Here is a 10,946-nt window from a genome sequence, read left to right on the forward strand (position 1 = left end):
ACAGAGCATTTCAATAGCTGTTACTAGTCTTCAGAATAGCACAGAGAGAGACTTCAGGTGCTGTTGAAGTTCAATATCATAGACTTCCATTCCTGGAGTCTGCCCCTCACACTTCTTATTTATTTTATGGCCTGAGGCTGTGGTTATCAAACTAGAGGGGACACGAACATCACTGTGGAGCATATTAAAATTTGCAATATGATGGTACATCACAGAGACCTTTGTTTAGGGCTTGATTCTGAGCTGGGACCTAGGGACTTGTTTTTAACAAGTAAGGTCAACACCGAGTTTCTCTCTCCATGCTAAAGATCACTATTTCAGGGCGATAGTACTGAGCTATCCCATGGATTCTACATCGTCATTGATTTATTGTTCTGCTGTTAAGTCATTCAAGAAACTAATATGTGTTCCATATCTATGAGAGATACTCTGGGTACCAGTGTCCCATTGCTGGAACGGAGTTGAAAGAAATGCAAAAATTGGAATATAATATCATCACTCTCATTAATAAATTTATATGAATGCATCTCTTCAATGTAAGATTTTATTTTGTTTCCTCTGAACAACAGGTAACCATTAGAGAAATGTATGCAAAAATATAACACCATTTATTGCTGATTATAACTATTAATTTAACATGACAAGGGTGAGACAAGGATGAGACAAGGTTTCAGGAGTCTGTTGCAACATCCCTGGTGAGTGATGGTTGGTTAATGTACTAAAGAATAAGACTGAAGATAGTTGTGGGTGCTTAGGACACAACAAGCTGTGAGAAGCATAATTTCTCATTGTTAATAGGTGAGGTAGACAAGCAGATGGTCATCCCGATGCAGTGCAACATGTTCTGTGCTAATGGTATTTATAAGTTACAGTGATTGCAAAAGGCAGCAACCCACTCAGAAACACTCTGGTATGCATTGCAGCTGTGTCTCAGAGCAAGGATTAGAGGGAATGAGGATGAGCATTTGACCCCCAAATCAAGGTGGCTGGAAAATAAGATGAGCTCAGAATCTTGAATTGCCTTTTAATAAATGTCAGGATATGATACCATTTAACATTGTGATAAGCAACAAAGTGTGACTTCTTTTTTATATCTTCGGTAGTGAAACCCATAAGGATGTAAATCTAGATTTACGAAAGGTAGGGATGTTACAGTGTCTTTCCCAATTTTTATAATATTTTTTCATGGTTTAACAGAATCATTTGTTGAAAATCCTCAGGACCTTCTCTAAGACAGCCTGGAGATTGATGACTCTCCTCCCTCTGACATTCCTGTTCAGTTAGGTAGAGGTCAGGGAGACATCTGCTTCATATTTCACCGGTGAGTATAAAGGACTTCAGTGGAAGTGAAGTTCCCTAATTTTAGGTCTTGGCACACAAAAGCAAATTCTCCTTCACTTACTTTATAAAAAGAAGTGCCAATTAGTCAACTTTCCCAATCAATTTCTTCATTTTAGATTTTCCTTTAAAGTCTGCTCTCAATATTTATTGTCTTATTTTGCTAGTTTTAACTCCCCTTTCCAACATTTCTGTTTGCCTCTTTTATATACAGCTTGACTCTGGATCATATGCAATGGAGGGTCTCATTAAATGCTGAGCAACCAGTTTTGACAAACTCTACTTTCACACAAGTTACACAAGAGAAATACATAATATAATTTTTTATGGTTGACTGCCTTGAGAAAATTTAGCACACCAGTGGCATAATTCATTTAAGAGAAAAAAGCCTCTTTGGCTGACTTATTACCTAAGTGCAGCTCTGTAGCTGGAAATAAAGTTTGAAAGCTTCTACATACATAAGGAGTTCAAATGGATTTGGGTCACAATAACGTGACTAAGTTTAGAATCAGAATTTAAGGGATTTCCCTCTAACGAGCAATAATAGCATTCACTGTATGTCTGTCTCTTATGTGACAAAGTCCCTCTCCTATACTTTAAACATGCCATCTCATTATAATTCTAAAAGCCCTATCATATGAACACTGTTATCCCCACTTACAGATGAGAAAGCTGAGGATGAAGAAGGTTAAATAAACTCCCACAGCGTCACAGCACTGGTAAACGTTGAATCCAAGTCTGTTAAACTCCATAGCCAAGGCTTTTCCTAGGACTTCTGCAAATTTTTTACTTCTCCTCCTGACCAGAAGATTTGTTTATCATTGAGTGCCTGCAACCCATCTATTTGATGTTCTGTTTGTTGGTGCAAGCAAGAGTGAGTAGTAAAAGTACAGCAAGTGGTAAGCTGTCCAAAGAAAAGCAATCAGAAGATTTCAGACTCAGAAACCCCATGCTGCGATCCTACTCATAGAGCTATAGATGACGAGTAGGATGGGAGCCAGAGCTGATTTTGATGCTGGTACTCAAACACATGGGAATGTGTATTCCTTGCCAAATCATTTATTTGCTGTTGTTTGCAAAGTCTAATTGTATCACACTACAGAGTGTGAAATGCTAAATAAAATGTGCCTTTGCCATATCTATCTATATATAGAGAAAGCTTTGATTTCCTCAATGCAATATTTGCATATATCCAATATAGTTATAAAAATAGAACCACACTGCTGTGACATTTTAAGACAGAGTCATTTCACAAGTAAATGAGAAATAAATATGAGACCTATAGCTTGGAATATATTATGCACTATTTTCTACTGATTCCTGGCCTACTCCCTTTAACCATCTAATTCATTTCTTCATCTATGTTAGGGCTTTTTGTTGCAAGAAGTAAACTTAGTTATTCTTCTTTAGGAAACAAAATGGATAGAAAGTGGTTAGCTGTGAGAAGAACAATGAAACTTCAAAATGCATAGGCATGAGGCCCTTGGATTACTAACACTATCTCATCTTCACTGCTTTCTATGATTCTTACTCTTTATCTGTGAACTTTTTCTTATATTCAGCCCACCTGGCAAGCAAAAGACAGTCATGCAATGCTTCCAAGTTTTCATATGACTAGGTTATAATAACAACATGAAAGGACAGATTTATTCAAATCTTCACTATTGGCCCAATTAATGTGATCTGGTGCTCAGAAAATACAAACATGATTTGGGATAGCCCAATTTGGTGGTCATTTGAGAATCACCCTCAGTATAACAAATACCCCAAAGATGATCCACTGCAGCTTCTTTTGTTGACTCGAAGTTACGGCTTCTATGCCCAAATTATCTTCTTGTTTCTATATTTCTCTATTTGTAATAAACCTTATCTGATTATATTTCTCTACCCACAGGAGGAATCTTGACAAGGCTGATGTGAACACTGTGGCTTTCCAATTAACAGACCAAAATGGGTTATACATGACTGACCATTTAGGTCATGACAACTAATGTCAATTAGCAAAGTTTAAATTAGTCACAGTGACATCTTGCTGTGATTAGAGAAGCTCTATTTTTGTCATTTATTACCTAACTTATAACCTATTTCCAACCTATATGATCCCTACATAAGAGCCCTACTATCTACCTTTTAACATAATAGTTTTCTCATCTTCTTGATGTAATTATTTTGTTTTCTGTTAATGGTAAAAATTTAAGGCCATCTGTTTTTACACTGTATAACTTTTAACCATGGGGGTGGCATTCAAATGGTTTTGTCTAAATACTCATAAGTGTCCTACAAGAAGGACTTGATAGCTTTAGCAAAAATATTTCCTCTTGACTGAAAGGATGTCTTTTGGAGGCCTTACATCAGTACTAGTCTGAACAAGGTCTATTTTCCCTTGATCATATTCAATAAACCATTTTTTCCTCAGATGTCACTGCCTTCCTGCCATTATTACCTTAGGACTAGACTGTAGAATTTGATCACTAGCCATTTAAGCATTTGTATCACCTCTTCTATGAAATATCCATAATAAGGTTTCAACTCAAATTTAACTTTCGTTCCTCTATATAGATCACTTACCAAAGTCATCCTTTCCCTTTTCAACTTAGCCTTCAACTTGTACACTGTTTTCCTCTGTAATAATTTGAAATAGAGATTTATATGTAAATTAGATATGCATAAATACACCCTCTTGAATGCAGTAGAGAGCAGGGAAGCTATGGACAGTCACTAATGCAGACTCAGGCCTTGGAATGTCTTCTATCATACAGTGAAAAAAATGTACAAATTAACTTGAACTTTAAACTTTATTCTCTTTATATTGCAGTCCTCTCCTAAGACTACATTGCAGTTTCAGTAAATAATTCCACATAGCTATCACAGTCTATTGTGTTGTTCCAACAATCGTGAAAGGATACAAAGAATGATTTTTCCCAGCCTCATATCATATTGGGCTCTGAAAGAGAGTGCGTGGCGGCAGCCCTGGGTGCAAGGAAACACAGATTCTCCAGTTCCCAGCAGCAGCTGGGGTGAGACCTTCAAACCCAGAGGAGCCGCAGAAGACATTTGCCATGCACTCTTTAAGACCAAACTTCTCTATAAATTAATGCCAGCTTTGGAATGGGTAATAAAGAGGCATCTTTTATTTTATTTTGTGGATTGTTGTACACACAAAGTTGAGTTAACGTTAGAAGGAGAAAGATAAGTTTTATATTTAACCATAAAGACTCAAGTTATTTCATGGAAATTTAAAAAACAACAACAACAACAACCAGATAGTATACCAATATTCCATAAAATCAGGCCAGTGAGAATAAGTGGCTGCTGTAAGAAAAGCATAACAGTTAGAGCAAATAGAGGACTAAGACCACTCTCCAGTATCTGGCTCCAAATTGTGGTTGTTAGTCAAGCAATTTTGGTAGGAAATGGAAAGGCAGGGCCTTCAGCTTCTATAACAGAATGAGATCTAACCAGGTAGTTTTAACCAGAAAAATGCTGAGAGGGTTGGGATAATTTAATAATGATTTGATGGCTAAAGATCAAATTCCTAACAGAGAAAGCAGAGAAAAAATTATGTGTACTAGAATTTTAGCAATAATAACAGGGTACTATGGAAGTTGTCATCAAGCTTGGATGTACCCTCCCAAGGAACTGCTCAGTTGTCAGGAGTAAAGGAGAAAAAAGTGTATTGGGAATGAAATGTTGGCAGTGTATAATTTCATAGTTTCTGTGACACTCAGAATTGTCAAATTTAAACTCATAAAATGTCTGATTTGGGTATTTCAGATTTTTGTTGTTGTTGTTTTGTTTGTTTCTGTTGAAAACAAAAGTTTATACCACATCTTGTGGGACAGAATTTAAGCATTAGGTATCAATGAAAGGGTAGGAAGAAGAGGCATCAGAGGAAGATTGTAGATGGACAATAATGATAGTTAAGACCTGGATTTAATAAGCCATGAAACTAGGAGTTGAGCCAAGGTGGTAGCCATATAATGAGGACTAGAGATACCAAGTATAATGTAGTTTACATATAACTTGCCCTTATATTTTATTTTTTAACTGAAGTATAGTTGATTTGCAATGTTGTGTTAATTTCTGCTATATAGGAAAATGATTCAGTTATCCATATATATACACTTCTTTTTCATATTCTTTTCCAATATTGGTTTATTAAATGATATTGTTGTTGTTCAGTCACTAAGTTGTATCCAACTCTTTGCAACCCCATAAACTGCAGCATGGCCGGCTTCCCTGTCTTTCATTGTCTCAATGAGTTCACTCAAACTCAAGTCAATTGAGTCAAGGATGCCATCCAACCATCTTGTCTTCTGCCGTCCCTTTCTCCTCTTGCCACAGTCTTTCCCAACATGAGGGTCTTTTCCAAAGAGTCAGCTCTTCACATCAGGTGGCCGAGTATTGTAGTGTCAGCATTAGTCCTTCCAGTGACTACTGAGGGTTGATTTTCTTTGGGATTGACAGGTTTGATCTCCTTGCTGTCCAAGGGACTCTCAAGAGTTTTATCCAGGACCACAGTCCAAAAGCATCAATTCTTTGGCACTCAGCCTTCTTTATGGTCCAATTCTCACATCTGTACATGACTACTGCAAAAACCATAGTTTTAACTATATGGATCTTTGTTGGCAAAATTATGTCTCTGCTTTTTAATACACTTTGTCATAGCTTTTCTTCCAAGGAGCAAGCATCTTTTAATTTTGTGGCTGCATTAACTATCCGTAGTGACTTTGGAGCCCAAGAAGATAATATTGAAAATAATTCTCTGTGCTTTATTGTTTATCCATTCTATGTATAATAGTATGCCTCTGCTAATCTCAAGCTCCCAATTTATCCATTCTCCAACCCCCTCCCTCTTGGCAACCACAATCCTCACAATCCTGTTCTCTATATTTGAAAGTCTGTTTCTGATTTGTAGATAAATTCTTTTGTGTCATATTTTATATTCTACATATAATTGATATTATTTGGTATTTGTCATTCTCTCTTGGACTCACTTCACTCAGTATAATGATCTCTAGGACCATTTCTGTTGCTGCAGTTAGCATTATTTCATTCTTTTCCATGGCTTCCTTATCCATTTATCTGTCATGGGACATTTAGGCTCTTTCCATGTCTTGGCTGCTATGAACATGGCAGTGTGTGTATCTTGGCATTATAGTTTTGTCCGGATATATGCCCAGGAATAGAATTGTTGAATCATATGGAAATTCTATTTTTAGCTTTATGAGGAATCTCCATACTGTTCTGCATAGTGGCTGTACCAATTTACATTCCCACTAACAGTGTAGGGGGGTTCCCTGTTCTCTACACCCTCTCCTGCATTTGTCATTTGTAGACTTTTGAATGATGACCATTCTGACCAGTGTGAGATGGTACCTTACTATAGTTTTGATTTGCGTTACTCTAGTAATTACCAGTGAGTAGTAACTGGGCAGATGGATTTTCTTCCCCCCAAGTTCCCTATATGGTTATCAAGCCCAATCAAATTTGAGAACTTTGACATAGAAGTGCTGAATTTCTACTTAAGAATTACAGCCTTAACTTCAACTGAATAAATGAAGGCAGAATTTTTATAGTTTCTTGAATTTGTTTCTTTATGTTAGCATTTTTTATATATTCATTATATCCCTTAGGGACTGCATTTCTTTTAGATACCAGTATTATATTAGGTACTGAAGTGATGAGGAAAAAATCTTAGCTCCAGACTTAGTGTAGTTGACAGTATTATGGAGGAAATGTATGGGTCAAAAGTCACTAAAATAAAGATATAATTACAAATTGTAACACATGTTTTAAAGGAAAGGGGTAGGTTTTGATGGGCATGTGATAAGGATCCCTGATTGAGATTGATGAGGGAGTGGGAATAATTTCTATGGAATTCTTTAAGCAGAAACCTAAAAGGATGAATTATGAATTATTATATTTAAAAGGGGGTGGGAGGTAAGTGGATTCTGAGCAGAAGAATCAACTCATACAAAATCCTGGACTAAGAAAGAATAGCCATCTACTTGAGGAAATGAAAAAACGCACCATGTTGGAAGAGAAGATGAAAGATTAGTAAGAAGTAACAATGGAGAAGTAACAAATGTCAGTTGAAGCAGGGTTTGGACACCTTGCTAAGAGTTTAGATTTTTTAATTGCTATTTTTTTATTCATAATAGGTACTATTAAAATAACACAGTTTTTGTGGCAAAGCAAATTGCACTACACAGAATAGCATTTCAAAGTTATAAAATTAAGGACTTGTTTCTAAAACTTATTTCTTGGAGTACTACTGATATAATTTGTAGGAAATGTACAGTGCCTGGAGTTACTATTTTTTTTTTTTTAAATAGGATTGACCAACCATTAGCAGCAGACAGTACCGTGAAAACACACTTATAATACAGCAGTGATGGCTACAAGGAAAGAGGGCTTAGAGCATGACTAGACCTTCTTCCTAGAAATATCCAGCTTTAAGCTTCAACTCTGAGTAACAGTGCACCCAGTTCTTGATGTCTATGTGACATTAGTGGATTACCCCGGACTAGTCAATGTTTCTTATTAGGTTTTAACGTTATAGTATTATTAAAATAACTGATTTATTTCCTGATTTATTGACTGGTTTTATGGGATTTAGGATTTGGAAAAACACTTAAATTTCCAGAGAAATGGCAAAAGAATAAGTGCATGAAACACTCGATGTAGGAAAGTATGTTGGTTCCTATTGCTATTTAAAATAGGTTATAGGATTATGGATTTTTTTGTTTAGTTTTAATATTTGATGAACATTAAGTACTTAAAATAGTACCTCAAAAGCATTAAATGCTGAATTATTTTATGTGTAATTATTATTGTTGAAGCAACTATTTGACGAAGTAGTTTCTTACTGAGCAAAGGATCTGGTTGAGAAAAAAGGGGAAAAGTGGAGTTCCATTTGGGGTGTGAAGTTTAAAAAGCCTATTGAATCCTCTAAGGGAGATATCAAAGAAGTAGTTGGGCTTAGGGTGGGTGTAGTTAGTAAAAGTCTAATTTGGAGAAATACATATTACTTGTATATCGATAGTATTTAAATTTACAAGTGAGATAAAGCACATACACAAGTAGTACAGTGTGGGAATGAAGAAGGCCAGGCTTAGGTGCCAACTGAGATGTCTGGTTATCTGTATATCCCCTGAACTGCATTTTACACCTATATCTTTTTAACCTTTTAATGAAAGTGGGCTGCTTTTTAGTTTTTCCTAAAGGTAGGCTACCTGGGCTTGGAAAATTACTTGGTCTAGAACCTAATAAGCTGCCTAACTCTTGTTATTCCCTCCTTGAGCCTGAACCACCTAACCTCAAGTCTTTTGCTAAGCTCCTGTTTTGATTGGGTTCAGAACTTTGTCATTGACCTTAAGAGCTGCCCCTTTTTTACCTACTCTGCTGCATTACTGCACTGGGCAGTCTTGACCACACACTGAATCAAGCCCTTGATGGCCACATGCTTTTGAAGACTCTTTTGTTTTTGATCCACCCTATCTTCTGTTTGTGTACTTCTCAGAATTCATTATGATCATCTGCATTATGATATTACCAATGTGTTGACAGTATTTGCATAAGGCAGTCAATTTATGAGAGGAGGCATTGAATCATGAAGAAAAATAAATGTATTTTGTATGATTTCTGTTTTAAATATTTTCTATACCTTAGCTTTATTGGTCATACAGAAATATCACAGGATGGAGCAAGAAGAATTTGTTGTGATTTACCTAATATGAGTTTTACTATCAATACACAGTATAATTTTAGGCAAATAATAATATCTATGTTTTTCATCTGAAAATTAAATGTGATAGTATTCTCACAGGTGCCTCCAACATATTTGTAGAACACAACAAAGTGAAGTCGCTTTATAAATTGCAGTTGCTAAATGAATTAAATCTGTTATTGACATGAGTGATGAACATATTTTCAGAAACAAAATAGTTATTTTTCTTCTCTGTTTATTATTTCTGTATTTAACATACATAATTACTTTAAATTTATTTTCTTAAGTAAAAGAAAAAAATTTAAGTACTTTGAGTGCTATAGACAAAATATGTTCTTTCAAAAGAAGCTTTAATTCCAACATGAGTTGATTTAGAGATAGGACACATGAGGAAATAATTAATGTTAAATGCAGTCATACAGTGGAGAATTAATTCAATATGATTAGTATTTTTATGAGAATAAACATAAGAGTGTTCTATCTCTGTTACACATAAAGAAGAAGTCATGAAGGCATACAGCAACAAGGCAGCTATCTGAGCATTAGGAAGAAAGCTCTTCCAGAAACCAAACCCTGCTGGACCTTAAACGGGAACTTCCAGATTAGAGACATATAAATTTCTTTCTCTTTTACAAAAATTATTTATGTTTCAGATGGATCATGATGGAGAGGTCTGACAGAATGTGGTCCACTGGAGAAGGGAATAGATAACCACTTCAATATTCTTGCCATGAGAACCCTATGAACAGTATGAAAAGGGAGAAAGATAGGACACTGAAAGATGAACTCCCCAGGTCAATAGGTGCCCAATATGCTACTGGAGATCAGTGGAAAAATTACTCCAGAAAGAATGCAGGGATGGAGCCAAAACAAAAACAACACCCAGTTGTGGATGGGACTGGTGAAAGAAGCAAGGTCCAATGCTGTAAAGAACAATATTGCATAGGAACCTGGAACGTTAGGTCCATGAATCAAGGCAAATTGAAAGTGGTCAAACAGGAGATGACAAGAGTGAACATTGACATTCTAGGAATCAGTGAACTAAGATGGACTGGAATGGGTGAATTTAACTCAACCATTATATCTACTACTGTGGGCAGAAAACCCTTAGAAAAAATGGAGTAGCCATCGTAGTCAACAAGATTCCAAAATGCAGTACTTGGATGCAATCTCAAAAATGACAGAACGATCTCTGTTCGTTTCCAAGGCAAACCATTCAATATCATGTTAATACAAGTCTATGCCCCAACCAGTAACACTGAAGAAGCTGAAGTTGAACAGTTCTATGAAGACCTACAAGACCTTTTAGAACTAACATCCAAAAAGGATGTCCTTTTCATTATAGGGGATTGGAATGCAAAAGTAGGAAGTCAAGAAACACCTGGAGTAAGAGGCAAATTTGGCCTTGGAGTACAGAATGAAGCAGGGCAAAGGCTAATAGAGTTCTGTGAAGAGAAGGCACTGGTCATAGAAACACCCTCTTCCAACAACACAAGAGAAAACTCTACTCATGGACATCACCAGGTGGTCAACACCAAAATCAGACTGATATATTCTTTACAGCCAAAGATGGAGAAACTCTATACAGTCAACAAAAACAAGACCAGGAGCTGACTGTGGCTCAGATCATGAACTCCTTATTGCCAAATTCAGACTGAAATTGAAGAAAGTGGAGAAAACCACTAGACCATTCATTTCATTCAGTTCAGCCCCTCAGTCGTGTCCGACTCTTTGTGACCCCATGAACCGCAGCATGCCAGACAACCCTGTCCATCACCAACTCCTGGAGTCCACCCAAACCCACGTCCATCGACTTGATGATGCCATCAAACCATCTCATGCTCTGTCGTCCCCTTCTCCTCCTGCCCTCAATCTT

Source organism: Cervus elaphus, chromosome 33 (genome assembly GCF_910594005.1).
Source record: "Cervus elaphus chromosome 33, mCerEla1.1, whole genome shotgun sequence".
Classification (NCBI taxonomy): domain Eukaryota; kingdom Metazoa; phylum Chordata; class Mammalia; order Artiodactyla; family Cervidae; genus Cervus; species Cervus elaphus.